This window comes from Sinocyclocheilus anshuiensis, unplaced genomic scaffold, assembly GCF_001515605.1.
Source record: "Sinocyclocheilus anshuiensis isolate Anshui unplaced genomic scaffold, SAMN03320099.WGS_v1.1 scaffold1038, whole genome shotgun sequence".
In the NCBI taxonomy this organism is placed as follows: domain Eukaryota; kingdom Metazoa; phylum Chordata; class Actinopteri; order Cypriniformes; family Cyprinidae; genus Sinocyclocheilus; species Sinocyclocheilus anshuiensis.
In genome coordinates, this window is record NW_015536540.1 from 179,533 (window position 1) to 200,354 (window position 20,822).

Genomic DNA, 20,822 nt, shown 5'->3' on the forward strand with positions numbered 1-20,822 from the left:
GCACGCCAACTGTCATTGGCTTGTTTAGTTAACACTCGAAGGTGATTGGGCTCTCGGGCGAGATCCCAATTCGTCAGTCACGACTGACGTAACGTCTCCGTTCCCTCCTTCAGGGAACGAGGGTTACACAAGTAACCAAGACGTTTTTTTGTGCACCAAATCAGCATATTAGAATGATTTCCGATCTGATATAGTAAATATTCACAACAATAACTAAGTTTTAAAATGTAGATCATACTATTACATGCGATAATTTCAGGAGTACAGTTTAATATGTAATAGAATGTCTGTGTTTATGAGTCTTTTATGTTTTTAACTGATAATACATCTTTGACAATTTGGTTAAATATTGGCCCGACACCTTTTTACTAATTTACACATTAGCATGAAATGATGCCACTTCGGGAAGAGTAAAATGGACTAAAATGATGATAATGACATGATGAAATTGATTAATGCTGCATCTAGCATAACTGATGTTTGACTAATGCTGTTATCATAAATCATATAACAGACCCTACAACATCAAAATGCTTAGTGTTCCTGGTAGTATTCTGTAATACAGTACAGCACTGACAGCTCAAGAATCTTCTCTAGACCACAGGAACATATAGAAACATCTTTTCCCCCCCTTGTATGCAAAAAATAATAAGGCATTGTTACCTTGTTCATGATTTGACGATATATATGTAATTGGACAAGCCTCCTTTTTATCACAGTTTTTAATGTGTGTGATCTTATTAAACAGACAGAGAGAACTGACTGACCCTTCTATCTACATTTGGCTCCTGCCACCCTACAGTAAATGGACAAGCCCTTTATGGTGAAATGTTCATAACGCTGAGAGAGGAGAGGAAAATCATATCTGTCATCGATAAAGGTGATGAAAATCAAAGAGACTCGTACTGTTCATCATTTTGGAAGCTGAATACCCTAGAGTTCGCCTGCTCTTTTATACTTAGGGGAAAATTGTAAAAAATTAATTTCCTCTCTAAGGCCCGGTAGAAACAGTAAACAGTAAACACTCTAAATAAATGATGTTTTTTCTTCGCTCTCTCTTTTGAATGGACAGATGGCCCCTGCTGGGGCCTTGGTCTCCGTGGCCCACCGCGGCCCTGTATGCGGAAAGCAAACCTGAGCGGCGGACCTCAGCGGTTGTTTAATCGAATCAGCCCGGGTCTGAGTGGATCTGACTTCTCTTCTGTCCCGAGTGAGGGCTTCCAGTCACTGCCTGCCATGGTTACCCTTCAGCCCCTATAAACAAACCACAGTAAACCCCATCCGAGAATGCCCGCAGTTAGAGCCTCTGAGCCTCTGCGGAGACATGAAAGTTCCGACTCTCGGTTCAGGCTTTCATCTGCGCTCATTTGGTGTGAGCTGATACCAGCGTTATTACGCTCAAACTGGAAAGCTTGAATAAAAGGAGTTGTTGGGAATTTGCGAAACTTAAAAACTTGTGCAGGCAGTTGATTTGGAATGTTTGAGAGAGGGTTTGTGGTATCGGCACCATGTCTGCCATCATATTGATGCTTTATGAACGCACACTCGTGGTTTACAGCACAAATGTAAGTTTAAAACATAAATGTAAGTATGAGTGTGTTGATTTTGTTTTTTTAATGTAATACATTTTACTATTCTGTATACAGACTACAGTTCAAAAGTTAGGGGTTGGTAAGAGTTTTTAAATGTTTTTGAAAGAATTCACAACAAGGCTGCATTTATTTGATCAAAAACGGAAACCGCAATATTGTGAAATATTATTATAATTCAGTGTAACGGATTTCGATTTTAGTATATTTTAAAATATAATTTATTCCTTTGATGGCAAAGCTGAATTTTCAGCAGCCATTACTGTGGAAGTCATTTTAATGTGTCTTTGTTCAATAAAAATATTAATTTCTTAAAACCTTACTGACCCCTAACTTTTGAATGGTTGTATATTTATATAACATAATATCATTTTTAATTATTATTTTAAAGTTTTACTCCAGTATATATATACACGGTATGAGTTGCCAAAAATAACAATTCTAAATTGAACTTTTCAATTTGTACATGATTTTGGGAAAAGTTTAAGTGAGATGCCAATAAACTTTAGAAAAAGGAGGAGCATTGGGGGAAGAGTAGATTCTGTCCCTTTCTTTCCTCATATGGGAGGAGAGGGGACCATTTTGCTCTAAGTTATATATATACAGCACTTAATCCCAATGGAGTTTTTTTCTTCAATTAGATTTTCTTCGTCAAAGGCATATGAATAGGTCTTCGTTGCAGCCTCTTCTTAAGGGATGCAAAAGAAAAAAATACAGTACTCTGACATCCTATTCAGTTCTTTCTTTTTCCCGTGGGATGACTATATATATTTCACTTTTCAAGTAATCTGTCCCAAAAGGACACAGAGAGGACAATTGCACCCCATAGAACATAAGTGGGTGCTCTATCAGACCTATTCAGAAGTTCAGTTTTGAGTATGTGATAGAGAGGTATGGAGACAAACATTAAAATCTCTTCTTAAGTGCCTTAGAAAGATCCAGAAAAGCCTATCAAAATAGTTTACTACTCCTTGTCTGGTTATCTTCTTTCTTGTCTTGTATTGTGTCCATACAGTGTTCTTTTATAAATAAATGAAGAGGACAAGATGTGTTATTCTCTGCCTGCAGTTATCAAAATATTGTGTCTTCTGTCTTCACTCACAAAGAAAGAACAAATAGGGAATATATATATTGTTATATATAACAGTATATGCGTTTTGAGTAAAACTTTTCCAGTACAGGGAAGGAGAGGACAGGATGGGCTAAGGTGGGACAGAACATCCATTTAAGCCTGCGGGCAACTACAGTTGCCAAAGGCTTTGCCGTTCTTTTTCCATTTGTAAACATTTTTTGGCTGACTACTGATGTTTTAAAACCCCGAGGAAGGGCTTTTGACAACTTGCAGAATAATGTGTCATGTGGTGGTGTTTAATTCATGCTCCCATTTCTTCATGTTTACCTAGAAATGCACCTGGGAACTAGTAAGCGGTGGACAAACCCTCTTATTATCTCAATCTTTGCATATTTTTTCTATCAGAATTTCTATATATAGATACTGTATATGCCACCAGTCACTGAAGCACTGCATTGTATGGTCATATGAAAGCTTGTGCACATAATTAAGACAGCTCTGCGGAAAAATATGGACGTTAATAGGTTAAAATATTTGAAATCTATAGATAATAGATCATACAGTGTTATTAACTAAAGAGAATAATTTCAGTGCTAATAATTGCTTATTGGCTGTAAGTAAAGCTTCTATATTGCTTCAGCAGTTGATAAAGTGAATATTGTCTGGCTGGGTGATGCATCATAAAGCCTGATGTCTATAAGAAGAACATTTTCCTATATCTATTTTTTTCTGGCAGTACGGTGTAATCAGTCTGTTTCTGAAGAGGCTTTTTTTGTCTATGAATTGTAGAATAGGATGCATTTCCATAATAACATGCAGTTGAGAGAGAATTCCCCTCTCTACATGTATCTGTGCTGTGCCAAGGCTTACACCTGTAACAGAGCTAGTGTTTTTGATAGGTTTGTTCAGATCAGATCTGTCTACAGTATATGTATATTAACTATTGCAAACATAAAGTTTTAGTATAGTTTTACTTTTTTATTGAATGTACTGTGTCTAGTCTGTGTGCTATAATCTGATTGGGCGATTATAGTGCGTGCTAGTTTGCTTTGGGAGAAAGTTCACATAACCACTGAGATGTTGGCAGAATGACAAAAGCAAAACTTGCATAGAGTCTGTTTGCTCTCATACCACTCCATTGTCTCTTTAGACGTACTTAATAAAATGATTTAAACCCAAAACATTAGGTAGTCAGATGTTGGGGAAGTTACTTTGAAAAGTAATGCATGACAATATTACTCCATAAAAAAGTAACTAATTACATTACCTAGTTACTTTTTATGGAAAGTAATGCATTGTGTTACTTTTTGTGTTTTGTGTCACCTGGGCTGGGCTTGCTTATTTGTTTTTTTTTTAATAACCAAAAAAACCCAAAAGTTTTATTTTTGGCAACTATAAAGTAGTGTTAATTTTGTCAGCTATTTTCATTTTAGTCTTAGTCTCGGGCTAAAATGTCCTTGTTAGTTTTTATCATATTTAGTCAACCTTATCCTATTTAGTTTTAGTCAAGTTTTAGTTGACTAAAAGCCTCAACATTTTAGTTTAGTTTTAGTCCAAGAAAATCTAAAGTATTTTAGTCTAGCTTTAGTCGAAGAAAACCTGAATTATTTTAGTCTAGTTTTAGTCAATGAAAACTTGACATTTTAGCAATAAGATTATTATTAATTAACCATACAGTATTAATTTTGGCAGCCATTTTTAATTTAGTCTTAGTCTTACTCAAATGTTCATTTTAGTTATCATATTTAGACGAACCTGTTTTTGTTTATTCAATGAAATGTATGAGCATTTTAGTCAGGTTTTTTAGTCAATGAAATATTAGTCACATTTTCGTCATTCTGTATAATGGCTAAACTGATAAAAATGATTTTTTTCTCAAAATTATAATCACAATGATTGTTGTCATTTGAGAAATTTACTTTTGCATTTCAGGTATTGCACTTTCTCCAGTAAGCACAAATCCAATCGCAAACAATATAGTGAGATCTCATGACAGAACACTGAACGACTGAATGACGCTTTCATTTAGATCGCTAAACTCCAACTCCAGCTCCAATTTAACAGCGAAGCTCTGATTCGGGGATTAGAACTCTTGATATCTGGCAACCGCACTCATGAAAGCTCGCATAGTAGAGGCGTGTAGAGCTGTCTGCAATAACATTTTGTCTCCTTTTTTTGACGAAAATAAAAAGAGGTTTTTGGTAAAGTTTTTATCTTTTTGAATACATTTTAGTCTTGTCTTATTTCGTCAACGAAATTGCATGTTGATATAGTCTTAGTTATCGTTTATTGACCGTATTGTCGTCTCGTCTTAGTCATGGGGAAAAAAGCTCGTCAATGAACATTTTTCATCATAGTCTATGTTAACGAAATTAACACTACTATAAAGGCCCTTTCACACCAAAAGTGAAATGAATAAGCCTCAGGCTGAAGGAAGTGCCTCGGTCCCTGCATCTCACTCACGAGTTCTCTCAACATTGGGACAGGAGAGTTGTCAGTGAATATATGGGAAAACAAAGTAACTTGTGTTAAAAATTTGAAAAAGCAACTCAGATATTTCATTGTAAATTTAAAAGTAATGCATTGCTTTACTAGTTACTTGAAAAAGTAATCTGATTACATTACTAGCGTTACTTGTAATGCATTTCCCCTAACACTTATTACTTTATTGTACTGTATATTTACACATCACAAATCACTTTTTTGTTTCATTTTAAAAGTCTTTACAATAGTTGCTGAAAGAATTTACATTGTGCAAGACAAACTCAATCAAATCATGGCCTGAAAATGACCTGTTCCTCTTAAATTCCTCCTTTAAAAAAGCCCCTGAAGGCCACTGTAAAAATCGCACACTGGAGACTAGCACTGGTCACGTATGAAACATCCCTGAGAGTGTCTGAACTGCCACAAGCTGCTGTTGGTCCACAGATTCGGTATATTTCCGTGCATGTTTCCAGAGACGCGGGGTCCGCCGGTCTCACGCGAGATGAGAGAACATCAGCGCTTCAAGAGCTGCTCAACTTTCTGTGTGTGTGTGTGTGGGAATGGAAGGGAAAGGAAGGCAGCACTCTCTCTCCAGCAGCAAGAGCTGTTTTTAGTTTTGACTGCGGGTTTCAGAGCGCTGTTTGTTGTGCTTGGCTGAGCAGCGGCTGAAGTTGTCAGCGTAAATAAGACTTTGTATTCAATCATCTTGACACGTACAGAGGAGACAGTGAGTGACAGATTTAAGAGGGAGGTGTAGCAGCAGTAAACTCTCTCTCTCTCTGTCTGTCTGAATAAATTCACAAAGAGAAGTGAGAAGTGTTCTATCACGCAACCTGCCACAGCCTTCTGCATAGACGAGAACTTAGACGCCGTGTCTGGTCTAGTAAATGTGTTGACAGTGATAAACAAAGGATTGTTACTTTCTCTTTTTTTAATTGTCTTTTTTTGCGGCCTCGCAGATCAAGTACACACTTTTCCAAGGCTATCAAATCTGTCTTCTCCTTTTTCTGAGCGAGGCTCTGGAATCATGTGATATATCCCTGAGAGCATCCCAAACTGACATTCCTAAAGTGATATTGACATGTTGTCAAGCTCGCCTCTTTCCCATAAGGCCTCCTGAGCTCTGACAGACTCCAGCGAAAGCAGGAAAGTTGCCGTCGCTCAGGACGCGCAATAATTTCATCCTGTCTCCGCTGCTGATGTGCTGGGCCTATTTTTAGTTCCTCATTTTTTTAAATTTATAGTCATAAAAATCACCATTCTTCATAAACACCTGCTCAGGAAGTCCTCTGGGCTTCCTTCTCACAACCTAGATGATCTTGATGACTGACTCAGGCTGGAAGAGGAAGCTGGATTTTGAGTCATCTTTGAGCAGTGATGTAGAAGAGACGTTCGAAATCGGATGATCCTGAATATGAAAGCGTGAAGCCTTCGTGGCGTCATTGTTAATCCCCGTTTGCCCCGGTTATCCCCTTTACCACAACTAATGAATGTATTAACACTTCCTTCATCTCACTGGCCACATATACACAGAAACTAAATACGGTTGTCACTCTTCTGACTGCTTAATCCTATTCTGTACACACACACACAAACTTCTTTTCCACCGAAATGGTGCTGGTGCCCATGCAACAGTTATATGCAACATTGTATGTAAATATGGCAAAAAAAAAGTTTGTATGTGTGTATGCAGCATTCCAGAATTTCAATGTTAGACAAAGTGATAAATAAACTGTTTTGGGGTCTCGGGGTAGTGAACAAAACAAAAGGTTGAATAGGTTAATCTATTTAATGTCCGGTAGTTTTGAAATCTTAGCGATGTTACAGAATATAAAATAATATTTTGTATCCAATAATATTTTATTGGTTTATTTTAAAACCCTTTATAAAGTCATGTATTTGAGCTCATTTAAAGTTTATGATGAGGCAGTTTGCTTAATTTGAGCTTGTTTTGACAGACATATTTGTTGATTTTTCTAGCAAGATTTGGCAACATAAACCGCAGGGATGGTGAGAGCAACAAAGCTGAGTCAAGAAGCAATACATTCACTGATATTTGCACATGTTTAATGTGCTTTAAAATGCATGATATTGCATTCACACAGTTCAATAAACAATAAGTTACTACTGAGTAACTTATATTTTAGACAGAATATGAACAGTTACTTGGTATATTTTCACTCTGTTAGAGAAACCAGTTTTAAACAATGGAAGTGAAACTGTTACATGTAATTGAGCAATACAGACTGTAGTGGTGTTTTGTGACTGACTGATTTTTTTTAACAAGTCGAATAAGTGAATGATTTAATGAATGTTGGCCGAATTGGATAAGTGAATAATTCAATGACTCATTCATAAAGATAGTTGCCTGTTTCATTCCTGAATGAATGAGTGTGTATAAATGAATCGGTTTGAATGACATGATTCATAAAGACAGTCGTCTGTCACCACCTGACGATGTAACCTGCAGAAAGAGTTGTATTATTAATGCACAAAATGAGTCTGTTTACATGCCTGTATCAGTCATCGCAAGTTCGATAGTAACACATGTATTCTTTTCACACACAGAACTATAATTTAGAGGATTCACTTATGCAATTACAGTAAATATGGGTGTAATTGCCAAAACTTTGCAATATGAGGCTCTCACAAGGGTTTATTCCATCATCCGAGTCTCTGCATACACATTAAAATGGCATCCCTCTTTCTTCTGACTTATACTTCTCTCTCTCTCTCTCTCTCTCTCTCTCTGCTCCTCAGACAGACGTGCTGGGTTATTCCACCAGCCTCTTCCATCCAACCGGGAGATGTATTGCTGTCATTCTGTCTGCTCTTTCATCTCTGAAGCCTTAGTGGTCTAGCTCTAGCCCTAAACTGTCTGAACCCTTGTGGTTTTTGATGAGGTCTTTATGGGTGCTGACCATAAAAAGTTCATCAAAGCAATGAGGTGGGAAAAGCGAGTAAGGAGTGTAGAGAGGACAAGAGAGGTGTGGAAGAATGATGGAGAGAGAAGAACATGCAGACAAAGGAACTAAAGCGAGAGAGACAGGTTGTGAGAAAGACTGACAGACCGATAAAATACATAGATACAGATTGATAGAGAGAAAGAGCGAGGCAGAGAGAGCTGAGGGGTAGTATTTTGCCCCCATGGAGGCAGTAAAACAGCAGGTGAGTGCCATCATTAGGCCAGGCAGATGAGGCGAGGCTCTCAGTATGACCATCTCTCTCTCTGCCGCCCAGTCTAGCATACAAAATGGCTGCCGAGGGGCTGCTTAGGGGGAAGGGCAGAGCAGCCAGCCCTTACCAGCCCCATCGCAATCCCTGCCCTCCTCTGGGGCAAAATGTCCCAACGGTGTGCCCATCTATTAGTGTAAACGCTCCTCATGTCTTGGCGAGGGTAATCTGTGTTTACGCTTGGGTGGAGTGTAATTAAGGTAGTTTGAGTGTCAGCTTGTTCTGAGTTTTACGTGCCTAGTTCGTTCAGGGTTTCAGGCGGATACAGCTTTGGAGAGACCCAAGCTGGATTTTAATGATGTATTCTCTTTTTTAACCCTTAAAAGTGTTTTAGGAAGTCACTGCCTGTAGAAATCATTGTTCTGGGGTGAAACTTTTCTTGGGTTTAGACATTTTTGAGCAAGGCACGAAGCTTAAATTTGGATATGTTCATGTCAGAGGAGTCCTATATCACTCTCTAAAGTCTCATGAATGCAGGAATGTTCCTGCATCTCACTGACCCAGCTGTAAAGTTCCTGAAAATTAATATTTAGCTGTCTGTATTACAATACTGTTGCTCTGGCATTTGTAAAAGCCTTCCTAGTAAAATAGAAAGCTAAAGCTTAAACAACTGGTATTTCTGCTCATATATTGTGGTTTGGATGCTCTTTTTAGCAGGGACTTCAGCCCTCACTTCAACCTATATAAATATTAGTGCTGTCAAAATTAGTGCCTTGATGCAGGCGATTAATTGTTTCAGTTGAACGCGTTAAAAATATTTAATGCAGTTAACGCATGCATTTATTTACATTTATTTAGACGCATAACGTCTTTACGACCACATCAAATGGGAGACTTTTTTTAAAATAAATGTATTAAATATATATTCTACTGTTCAAAAGTTTGAGGTCAGTAAGATTTTTTTTTTATTTTTTTTTTTGAAAGAAATTAATACTTTCATTCAGCAAGGATGCATTACATTGATCAAAAATGACAGTAAAGGCATTTGAATTAATACAGAAAATTTCAATTTGAAATAAATACTGTTCTTTTCAACTTTCTATTCAGATGAGGCGAGGCTCTCAGTATGACCATCTCTCTCTCTGCCGCCCAGTCTAGCATACAAAATGGCTGCCGAGGGGCTGCTTAGGGGGAAGGGCAGAGCAGCCAGCCCTTACCAGCCCCATCGCAATCCCTGCCCTCCTCTGGGGCAAAATGTCCCAACGGTGTGCCCATCTATTAGTGTAAACGCTCCTCATGTCTTGGCGAGGGTAATCTGTGTTTACGCTTGGGTGGAGTGTAATTAAGGTAGTTTGAGTGTCAGCTTGTTCTGAGTTTTACGTGCCTAGTTCGTTCAGGGTTTCAGGCGGATACAGCTTTGGAGAGACCCAAGCTGGATTTTAATGATGTATTCTCTTTTTTAACCCTTAAAAGTGTTTTAGGAAGTCACTGCCTGTAGAAATCATTGTTCTGGGGTGAAACTTTTCTTGGGTTTAGACATTTTTGAGCAAGGCACGAAGCTTAAATTTGGATATGTTCATGTCAGAGGAGTCCTATATCACTCTCTAAAGTCTCATGAATGCAGGAATGTTCCTGCATCTCACTGACCCAGCTGTAAAGTTCCTGAAAATTAATATTTAGCTGTCTGTATTACAATACTGTTGCTCTGGCATTTGTAAAAGCCTTCCTAGTAAAATAGAAAGCTAAAGCTTAAACAACTGGTATTTCTGCTCATATATTGTGGTTTGGATGCTCTTTTTAGCAGGGACTTCAGCCCTCACTTCAACCTATATAAATATTAGTGCTGTCAAAATTAGTGCCTTGATGCAGGCGATTAATTGTTTCAGTTGAACGCGTTAAAAATATTTAATGCAGTTAACGCATGCATTTATTTACATTTATTTAGACGCATAACGTCTTTACGACCACATCAAATGGGAGACTTTTTTTAAAATAAATGTATTAAATATATATTCTACTGTTCAAAAGTTTGAGGTCAGTAAGATTTTTTTTTTATTTTTTTTTTTGAAAGAAATTAATACTTTCATTCAGCAAGGATGCATTACATTGATCAAAAATGACAGTAAAGGCATTTGAATTAATACAGAAAATTTCAATTTGAAATAAATACTGTTCTTTTCAACTTTCTATTCATCATAGAATCCTGAAAAAATGCAACATTGATAAAAAATAATAAGAAATAATAAGTTTCTTGAGCAGCAAATCAGCATATTAGAAGGATTTTTGAATGATCATGTGACACTGAAAACTGGAGGAATGGCTGCTGAGAATTCAGCTTTGCCATCAATATTTAACAAACTGCATTTTAGAATATATCAAAATATAAAACCATTTTTAAAAACGTAATAATATTCAAAATGTTACTGTTTTTACTCTATTTTTAAATCAAATAAATTCATGCATATACAACTCTTTTTAAGATTCAGATTTTATGTTTGAAATGTGATGTGTGTTTCTTTGGTAGATCCGAGTTGTGATTTAACCTTGAAGTGAAAACATACTGACCTGGATTGGAGAAGTCACACGGCTCGTGACATTTGAGCGTTGCTGAGCTAGCACTTTAAGCTCCTAGCCTGCACGCACAGACGCTAATTACTGTACATGCATGTACAGGATGCTGAATTATAGCACATTTAGTCTATACTAAATATTGTGAGGCAGGAAAGCAAACAAACAAACTCCTGTGATGCCACATGATGTGGTTTTCCCTGTAATTCAAAGCGTGCACAGTTAGCGCCTTGGTGCTAACACAGTGTAGCATGTCGTTAGTTAAACGTGCTAATGCACAGCACCCACCACTTTTTTAATCTTCGCACCCGATACCCCTCCACCGCCCCCCTCAGTCCCCCAGGCTGCGAGAGGACACATTAGCGAGATTTATATTTTCCTAAAAAATAGAGTGAGTGGCATTCCGTAATATCCTTTTATGACAATAATCAAGACACAATCATTAAAACCGTAGCGAAACGATGTTGTTCCAGCCCCTGCAGGCAGGGGCTCGACTCAGATGCGCGGCAATGGCTGTGACGGTGGCGGCGGCGGACGTGGAAAGCTGAAGTCTGTCCGCTCGCTCCCCTCGTTCTTGCCATCTCCCAACGGGCAATGCCATCCATGCCATCTCACGTCGCAGTTAATCCAGGCCTTACGATGAGAATCTTACAGCATGCCAGTTTGATTTGCAAGCTGCCCTATCAAAGAATGCTAATTAAATCTTATTTTTGCATATGCCATGTCTCTTTCATGTACATATGCAAATGGAGCCCCGTTGCCTTTCAGCGCCTGGTAATTAAGTTTATGAAGGACAGCTGTAATACATAATTAACAGAAATGTTTGCAAGCCCGCTCTTTCGGCGCCGAGGCGGGAGAGAGCGACGGAAGCGGCTGTGAATGTGTTTGTGTGTGCGTGTTGTGCGCCTCAGATTCCCCTGAAGCCCTAGGATAGCTGACGGTTTGAGTGTGTCAGTCTTCATCACCAGAATGGAAGTCTCTCACTCTCTTTCTCTCTCTCTGGTTTCTCTAGGCTACATGCTCATCATCCTGGCAAGGGATAGGCTGAAGACACACTGAATATTTATAACCTTGTCCTGCTTTGTTAGTGTTGGAAAGTGACTGATGGAGAAGTGAGTGTGTGTGTGAGTCACAAAACAGTATACAAATATTTTATATGGCATGATTTATCAAGACAAGTTAAAAATAATTTTAATAACTTTATTGTGCTTTTCAGTGTAATATTAATTCATCTCAGTCTATGATTTTAGATACATGTTTGTTTATGTTTGTACTGTGTTGGGTCACCACATTAATGTCTTACAGAATGAAATGAGTGAAAGGCAACAAACGTGGCTTTCATCCAAAAACTGCATCTCCTCTATTCCACACTACATCTCATTGGCTACAGCAAATACACATGTGCCATCTCTTTATGAGTTCTTTATGAAAACCAAAACTTTTAAATGCTTTATCAAGGCATGGCTGTCCAAATCAGTTATAAGTTAACCAAATAAACAGTGACAATTAGATTAATAATGCATATTGTTTGTGAATGTTTCGGGGCTGAAGACACACTGAATATTTATAACCTTGTCCTGCTTTGTTAGTGTTGGAAAGTGACTGATGGAGAAGTGAGTGTGTGTGTGAGTCACAAAACAGGGTTTGGAACAGGCTCCCGGGTTATAGCTGATTTAGCGACTCTGATCCATTATGGGCTAACAAGACACCGACCTCTGGTAAACTGAGACCTGTGCGTGTTGACGTTTTTGATCAAGTTGCTGTTATGAAGGATGATCAGTTTGGTCATTTTTCAGTACATCTTTGCCGTTCTGTGAGTGAAACGAGTGCTTGATCCTTTCGAAGTAGCTGACAATGGCCTTCAATGAGCCAAGCCAGCCATTATGATCGCCAGAACAGAGAAATATGAGGCAGATATCAGATTCATGAAGAAACCGGGGCCAAAACGGAATCTCTCGCTGAATGTTCGGATCGTAAGTGCTTTGCTGGCTGTAATTTCTTTTAAAGTGCTAACGCTAAAGTCAGCATAAAGCCATAATCACCATCATCCATATCTCGATATTATAATGTTTTACTTCATCAGTGATGATGATGATTGATTTATTATTCTGATGCTATGTTAATTTAACATTTAGTTTTTCTGGGAGGATGGTAATTTATTGAAAGTAAATTCATGTAATTGTGCTGGAAAACTTGATGAGGCAAAAGAAGGTGTCAGCATGGTTTCCATCACCATGAGAAGAAAAAAAATAATTAAAGAGAGAAACGAATGCACTTCAAAGCATTGCAGAGAACAAACATTTATGAATGTGTATCATTTAGCGAGAGAGAGAGTTAGGATTCACAGGACTTGCATGAATGGAACATCACAAATCAGCTTTGTTGTGTTTTATTTTTGATATTTGTGTCTAACGGGACGTAAACAACTATTCTGTTTATCAAAACAGTCAATGCGAATTTAATTATCAAAACAAGAAAAAGAATAGCTACATTTATTTGTCAGCATTTGGAAATATTGACTGAATTGGAGGCTGCATGAATATACAAAATGCTAGACATTTGTATTTATTTTTCAGCCTTCTAATGAAGTTGTAACGTGGACTATTGTAATATCAAAAGCGCGATCGGCTCGTGGGCGTGATCTAATTAGACATAATGGAGCCAGACAGGCAAGACTTGACATCGCGTTGGTTTCATACTGATTACTTTGTCACATAATATTTGTTTTCGACATGACTTACTTTGTTTAAAAGTAGACATGTCAAGCTTTCTATAGATATATCTCTCATGTATGTGTGTCAAATATTTGCTGAGTTTCAGTTCATTTTAGTGACACGTTTCAAACAGATATGCGCGGAGAATGAGATGGCTGAAAGCACACCCTGTTTATTTTCTTTATTTTACAAAAGCACAATGTTTTGTTGATATTGTGAGTGTACGCAAATAAAAGTAGACCCTTTACAGATTTAAATGCTGTATTACTCATATGTACGATCAAATATGACGGAGCATTTTAAGTTATTTTCGCTGTTATCATTAAAATCGGCAAGTGGTGTCGCCGGCACCACCGTCGACCCCAGGAGGTTAAATATTTTGAACATGGTCTTGATACTGACACTGATACTGTTGAAATACTGTACATGACAAATGTATTGTTATTTGAAATATGTACTGAAAAATGAAGTGGAGTTTATCCATTTTGCACTATGAACAGTTATGCACGTGTCTCATTTTGTTGGAACTGTTTGTTGCACATTTTTAAAGGATTTTTCTCTTCAAAAATGAAAATTCTGTCATAATTTACACACCTTTATATTGTTTGGAGAGATTTAACAAATCAAAAAAATTATGATCTGTTCCTTGGACGGTTACATGACTTTAGAAGACTTTAAATACAGTGCATTAACCGTTTCTACTATACTGAAAAAATATTGTAAATAAAAGATTACTGGACTACGTTTTACAAGAAAATACTATTTCAGTCTTTGTACTTGCCGTTTCTTCTTAATTATTTTTGACTAGCATTACTAGCAATTTCTGAGTAAATGCTTGAGTAAATACAGTACTATAGCATTTTTTTTCAATGTATATTTTTCTTGTGGTCATTTTGAATAGCCTACTATAAATATTTATACCAAACATCTCTTTTGTTTTGTTAGTTTCATTATATCCATGAATAAATATTTAGCTTTGTTTTTGAGTTATGTCTGTGAAATAATCAGTACTTAATAATTCTTTTCAAAACACCTTTTATGGTGTTATTTGAATTAAATTTTCAGGGTCAGTCAGTTTTTGCCTGCAGAACCCCACCCCAAAACGGCATATAAAACAAACCGAATCGTGATTGGTCGCCTTCCATGTCTTTTACAAGTCTGGCTCTGCGAGACTACAGGAGAGATGGGCTGGCCTCCTCCTCACCGCAGACCTCAATCGATGCGTCCAGTGGCAGGGACGGCTCCGCGCCTCTTTACGGCCTGCTCCCAGGGCACTTTTTAAGCCACCACCACGGGCAGCAGCTTTCAGCGGTTCCACACCAAAACCACTATTTACTATAATGAAATCAGAGAGGGACTCTATGGATCGTCTGGACCTTCCTGCCTCGTCTGATTCAGTAGTCTCCTGCTCTCCTTTCTTTATCTTCTATCTCTCAGGCCACATTCGCAACCAATAGCGTCCCATCAAAGTAAATTCGCTTTGATCCGTGATTAAAGGGGCACGTGTAGCGAGCTGCCGGGCCTCCGCCGGCTCCATTCATGAAACGCAGTGTGTCGCTTTGACTGACAGCTCTCCTGCCAGGAGCTTCTGATCGGCGTCTGATGAGACAGGACGTTGATTGACAGGTTGCGAGGTTGCTCCTTGTGTGACTGCCTATAACGTTTCACTTCCTTGTTCCCCTTCTCTCTCTCTGCCTTTCTTTCTCACTTCCTGTCTCTCTGCTGTCAGAAACGTCATTCGGCTGTCAGCTTGGCTTTTCCTGGCAGTAAATGGAGTTGTGAACGTCTTTTTCTGAGGGTGGCTCAGTGAAAGCAACATTAAATACGGACAAATCTACAAACAAACTGCTGCAAGGAATCGGCTGTTTTCCTTCCCTCTCTCTCTTTTCTTCCTGAGCCTTTCAAAATGAATGTTTTTAAGAAAAGTGTCATGCTGAATGTGACAATTGACTCAGAGTAATAATAAAAGGCACCATATGGTCTATGTTTGATAAACATGCATTATTAAGTTGATTGCCTGTGTCAGACATTAATTTACATTTGTTGTATTAAAAAAGGAATTACCCTTGGTTAGATCAAAGCTGTGAGATTAACTGAGGTGCTGTATAATTGTGCTCTGATTTCGCTTGGTTAAGGAGATCGGAGCTGTGATCCAGGTGTAAAAGTGACTCATAAAAGCCTGTTTACACCAAATCTGACATTTTAGCTTTAAAACATGTGCTACGAGTTTTTCGATTGAAGCAGTGCCTCTTAATAAACTCATAATTATTGTGAAACAGTGAATGCTATGACATTTTGTGTTTTTCAGATAATGAAAAGCTTATTCAGAAATGTTTAATTTATTTAGCCAATAAAGTGAAGGTAACATTTTATACTTTTTCATCATCTAGTTGCATTAAACTTAATAGGTGTGAAAAATTATGTTTAGTCTTTAAAGTCCTGCTGTAGCTCTCAAATCTCATTCATGCTTACAAACATGTGAAGATGTTTGGCACCTGGTTTGCTTTACAGCTATCATACGGTTCTAGAAGTCTTGTAATATAGTGCACAAGTCATGTATTAATTTTATTAATAATTATTATATTAATACTTCATTTGATTTTCTGTCCTTTTTGGGGTATCCAAAGTCAGTATATAATTTTGTTGCATATAAAAGTGTGAATATCCTTCAGAAACATCTAATTTTGTTTACACAGTTAAGAAAGTACTACAGATTTGGAATGGTATCAAATAAAGTGATAAATGATAGATATTTCATTTTAGGATTAGTTCTTTCTTTATCAGAATATTAACAATTAATTCAGTAATTCTAATGTTTTCACTCAACTTTTGGTTGAGTCAGGGTCCACATTGTGTATATCGTTCAAAAGTTTGGGGGCAGTAAGATTTTTTTAAATGTTTTTGAAAGAACTCTATATGTTTACCAAGGCTGCATGCATTTGATCAAAAAATACAGTAAATAATTACTAATAAATAATTAATAATTAATACAGTAGTAATTTTGTGAAATATTATTGCAATTTAAAACAAATGATTTCTATCTGAATATATTTTATAATGTAATTTATTCCTGTGATGTCAAAGCTGAATTTTCAGCAGCCATAATTGATCCTACAGAAATCATTGTAATATACCGATGTCTAATGCTCTTAATATTTTTGTGGGAACTGTGATAGTTTTTTCTCAGGATTCTTTTATGAATAGAAAGTTCAAAAGAACAGCTTATTATAAGTAGAAATATTTTGTAACATTATAAATGACTTTTTTGTTACATTTGATTAAATTTATGTATCTTTGCTGAATAAAAAAAAAATAAAAAATACTGACCCCAAACATTTAGTTTTACATTTAATAAGGAACATAGCCTTAAGAATGACCTCAGACATTAGAAGATGTGTATTTGTAACATGCATATTAAAAAAAAACATACTGTAGGATATTTATTACAAGTGAAACAAATGATTGCTGGGAATATCATATGAAAAGATGAATGGTTTTGCAAGTGTGGTAACATGCGTATGTGTGCGTGTGTCAGGCTTTTCGGAAACCAGACACTGGGCACCACATGGCTTCCCCGACAGTCATCAGAGTTAGATGAGGCCAATTCATCACCAGTCTCCATGAGTGAGTGTGTGTGTGTGTGTGTGTTTGGATATGTGGTACATCATTACGAAAGTGATGGAATAAGCCTCTAGCACACAACAAACATCCTAGCACCCAATCCAATCTGAACCCTTTCCTCTGGACCAGTCTGGAACAAACTTGCTGGATTTCAGTCAAATAATGCCATTATGCAGGAAAATGTCATATATTTTCTCTCGTTTCCCTCAAATGCAGGAAAATGTTCTGGAAAAGTCATTTTCCCAAGAGCTGTAACCGTCAGCTAATGATGCTGTCGTTGAAAGCCTCTCTCTGTCTCTCTTATTCATCTGCTCGTGAACACGCTCGTACACACAAATATGGCACGGAGCCATACTGTCTGTGTTAGGATGTGTTAACATGATTTGGTGAAAACAAGTACACAAGCAGCAAGCAATGGAGCAAACATTGATTGACATTGAACTGCTCTCTTATTTACAGCTGGGGTTTCTCATCCTCGGCTGACAGATTAGAAAGTGCTGTCTGTAAGTTGGATACAGGCCTTTTTCTCCCCCGTCTAATTCTATTTCAACTGTAAAACATGGTGTCATCATTTTCTGACAGTCCTCGAGACAGAATTTATCTCATCATTAATTAAAGCTCGTATTTCTTACACGCCGGCTCTTAATTAGTGAGAGGTCATTGGGGAGGGCTTATTAAGTGGAACAAATTCAACCAACGTTAAGAGAAGAGTTCTCTCTCTTTCTCTTTTCACTCTTTCACACATACACGCACATGAAAGATAAAAATAGGGGGATTTAGTAAGAGTGAATTGCGCCCACTGACGGCATGCACAATCTGTGCATTAGTGGTGGGGATTTTTTGCGACTCTTTCTACAAGTTACATTACTATGCCAGTAGGTGGCGATAAGGGATTGTCTTAATGCATGAGTCACTGATTTGTTAATTTAACTAATTCGTTAAAAAACAATGATTTATTCAAGAATTGAACATGTGACTTTTTGAGTGAGCGAGTCAGTTCAGTCAATTCATTCAAAACATGGAATCGTTCAGGAGTGAAACTAGTCAGTGCATTTAAGAGTAAGTAATTGAAGACTTCCTATGAGACATTAAATTTGCTCAACCGATTCACTTGAAACACTTAATTCAGGAACAAAACAAGTGACCGTCTGTATGAGTGAGTCATTGCATCACTCACTGTCTGATTCTTTCTGAAACAATGATTCTTTCAGGAACTAGACCAGTGATCCTCAAATCTGGCTTGCGAAATCCACTTTTCTGCAGAGTTTAGCTCTAACCCTAATCAAACACACCTGAGTTTGCTAATCAATGTCTTCAGGATCATTAGAAAATCACAGGTAGGTTTGTTTGATTAGGGTTGGAGCTTAACTCTGCAGGAAAGTGGATCTCGCGAGCCAGATTTGAGGATCACTGAACTAGACGAATGACTACTTTTGAGCCATTTAATTCACTCAACAGATTCAGTCAAAACACTGATTAATTCAAGAATGAAACCAGAGTTCAAAACACTTCATTTTGGAACAAAACAAGTGACCATGGCTTCATCCAAAATCGCATACTTCCCTACTACATAGGATTTAGGCGAAAAACAGTATGCGACAAAAAATATGTCCGAATTCACAGTGCTCATCAAAGTATAGGCATGAGTTCTGGCATGATGCTGAAGTGTGCATACTGTGCAAACTTTACTATCCCAAGAGGCCATGGGAGATACTTTATGAATGGCAGTGATGCGATGTAAACAGAGCTGGGTAGTAACTGATTACATGTAATCTGGATTATGTAATCAGATTCCAAAAATTAAGTACTTGTTACATTTTAAAATACTCGTAATCAGACTACAGTTACTTAATTACATGATTACATATTATTTACACAACAGCAATAAATTGTTCATAATTTATTGATTCTCCTCTATTCCTCCCTTTCATCTTTTAAATGTTCCTTTCTAAAATAGCCTACTGCTTCTATACTTTCAGAAAGTCTTCCAGTTTTGTGGACATTCACACAAAGACCTGTCATTAGTCAGGTGGCTACACAGCATTTGACCACTGGATTTACAAAAATAATTTCAGGTTTAAGAAGTGTTTCAACATTGCGTCAACTACTGATGAACACATACATTTTTATTTAAATTATCACTCTGTAGGCTATTTAACCATGTTTTTCTATGTCTTTAGAAGGCTTTTGTCTTTCAAACACATAAAATGCACAAACTCAAGAATTCACAAACTTTTTTCTCACCTGATCCTCTTTCACCTAATATATTTACTTAAAGTACCCTACCATTGAGCCATCTAATTCACTCAACCGAATTGGTCAAAAACAACAAGTGACTCTTTCGTGAACGAGTCATGGAATCATCCACCCAACTGATTCTTTCAGAAACACTGATTCATTCGGAGCCAAACCCCATGACTGAGTGTTTCTCGGAGGCAATAAATTGTTTATCTCTTTGCCTATGGTCTTGTCTGAAACTATTTTGGTTGGCGAAGCATCAGTAGACAACTAACTGAAAATGTTTCGTCTAAAATGTAAGCTACTCATGGCTGTTTTCTTGTTTATTGAGGTATTTACATTTGCAGTCCTGCTGCTGCCTCGTGCAAAACAGCGTTCTTGCTAATGTGATATTGCTTAATTATATCGCCTTTCTCTGTCATTTTATCGCCTTTTGATGAATAACCAAGGTTTTGATCAATCGAAAACAAATTTGAAAGTGTTTGCACTGAAATTAATGACACTAACTTACACTCTAGCACTATGCCAGTGCATTAGTATCTATCTAAACCAGACTTTTTAAGTCAATTATTCGCACAAAAGTGTCACAACTGGTGATTTTGACTCGCTATGTGCGTTGCGTTCGCTTGGTCGCTATGATTGATAACTACAGCAGCGTGAAGTGTATACTGGGAGGGCTTGAGCAGAGACTGGGGACTTGGGGCACCGATCGGAAACATATGCTGTTAGGAGAGGAGACAGATTACAGAAGAGGCCATGTCACAGATGCTGGTTTATCATGCCATCCTTTCTCTTTTTTTCTCTCTCGATTCTCGTTCCCCCCTTCACCTGGTATTTTTAGTCGAACCACTGACGTTTTTGTCAGAAAGACGCTGGAAAGAAATGATTACATAGGAGGGAGTCTCCACGCGTTCGATGGGAGGAGAGAGAGAGAGAGAGACTCGTCCCCGGTGATTCGGGTGACACTGTTTTGCATTATCATAATTCAAAAAGACAGAATGGGTTTGGCTTGTCGTGAAGACAACAGCTGTTTTGCTCCGCTGTGACATTTGTTGCCAAATTTCATTGCGCGGCTTTGGAGGGGCGCTGCGCGTGTTCACCGCTGACCTGCCGCTGGGCTTGGCACACTCCGGCCCGCACCGAGGAGGAAACGCTGTGAAAGCCAGCAGGTGACAGCTTGTCAGTGAGAGAGAGAGAGAGAGAGAGAGAGAGAGAGAGAGTTGGAAAGAGAGAGATGGAAACACCACTCTTCTCCATTGTGACACATCTGGTACACAGGATCATATTCGCGCACTCCTCCCCTCAAAGAAAAAAAGAGCGCGAGTGAGAAAGTGCAGTGTCTCTAACTGTGTAATGATGGGG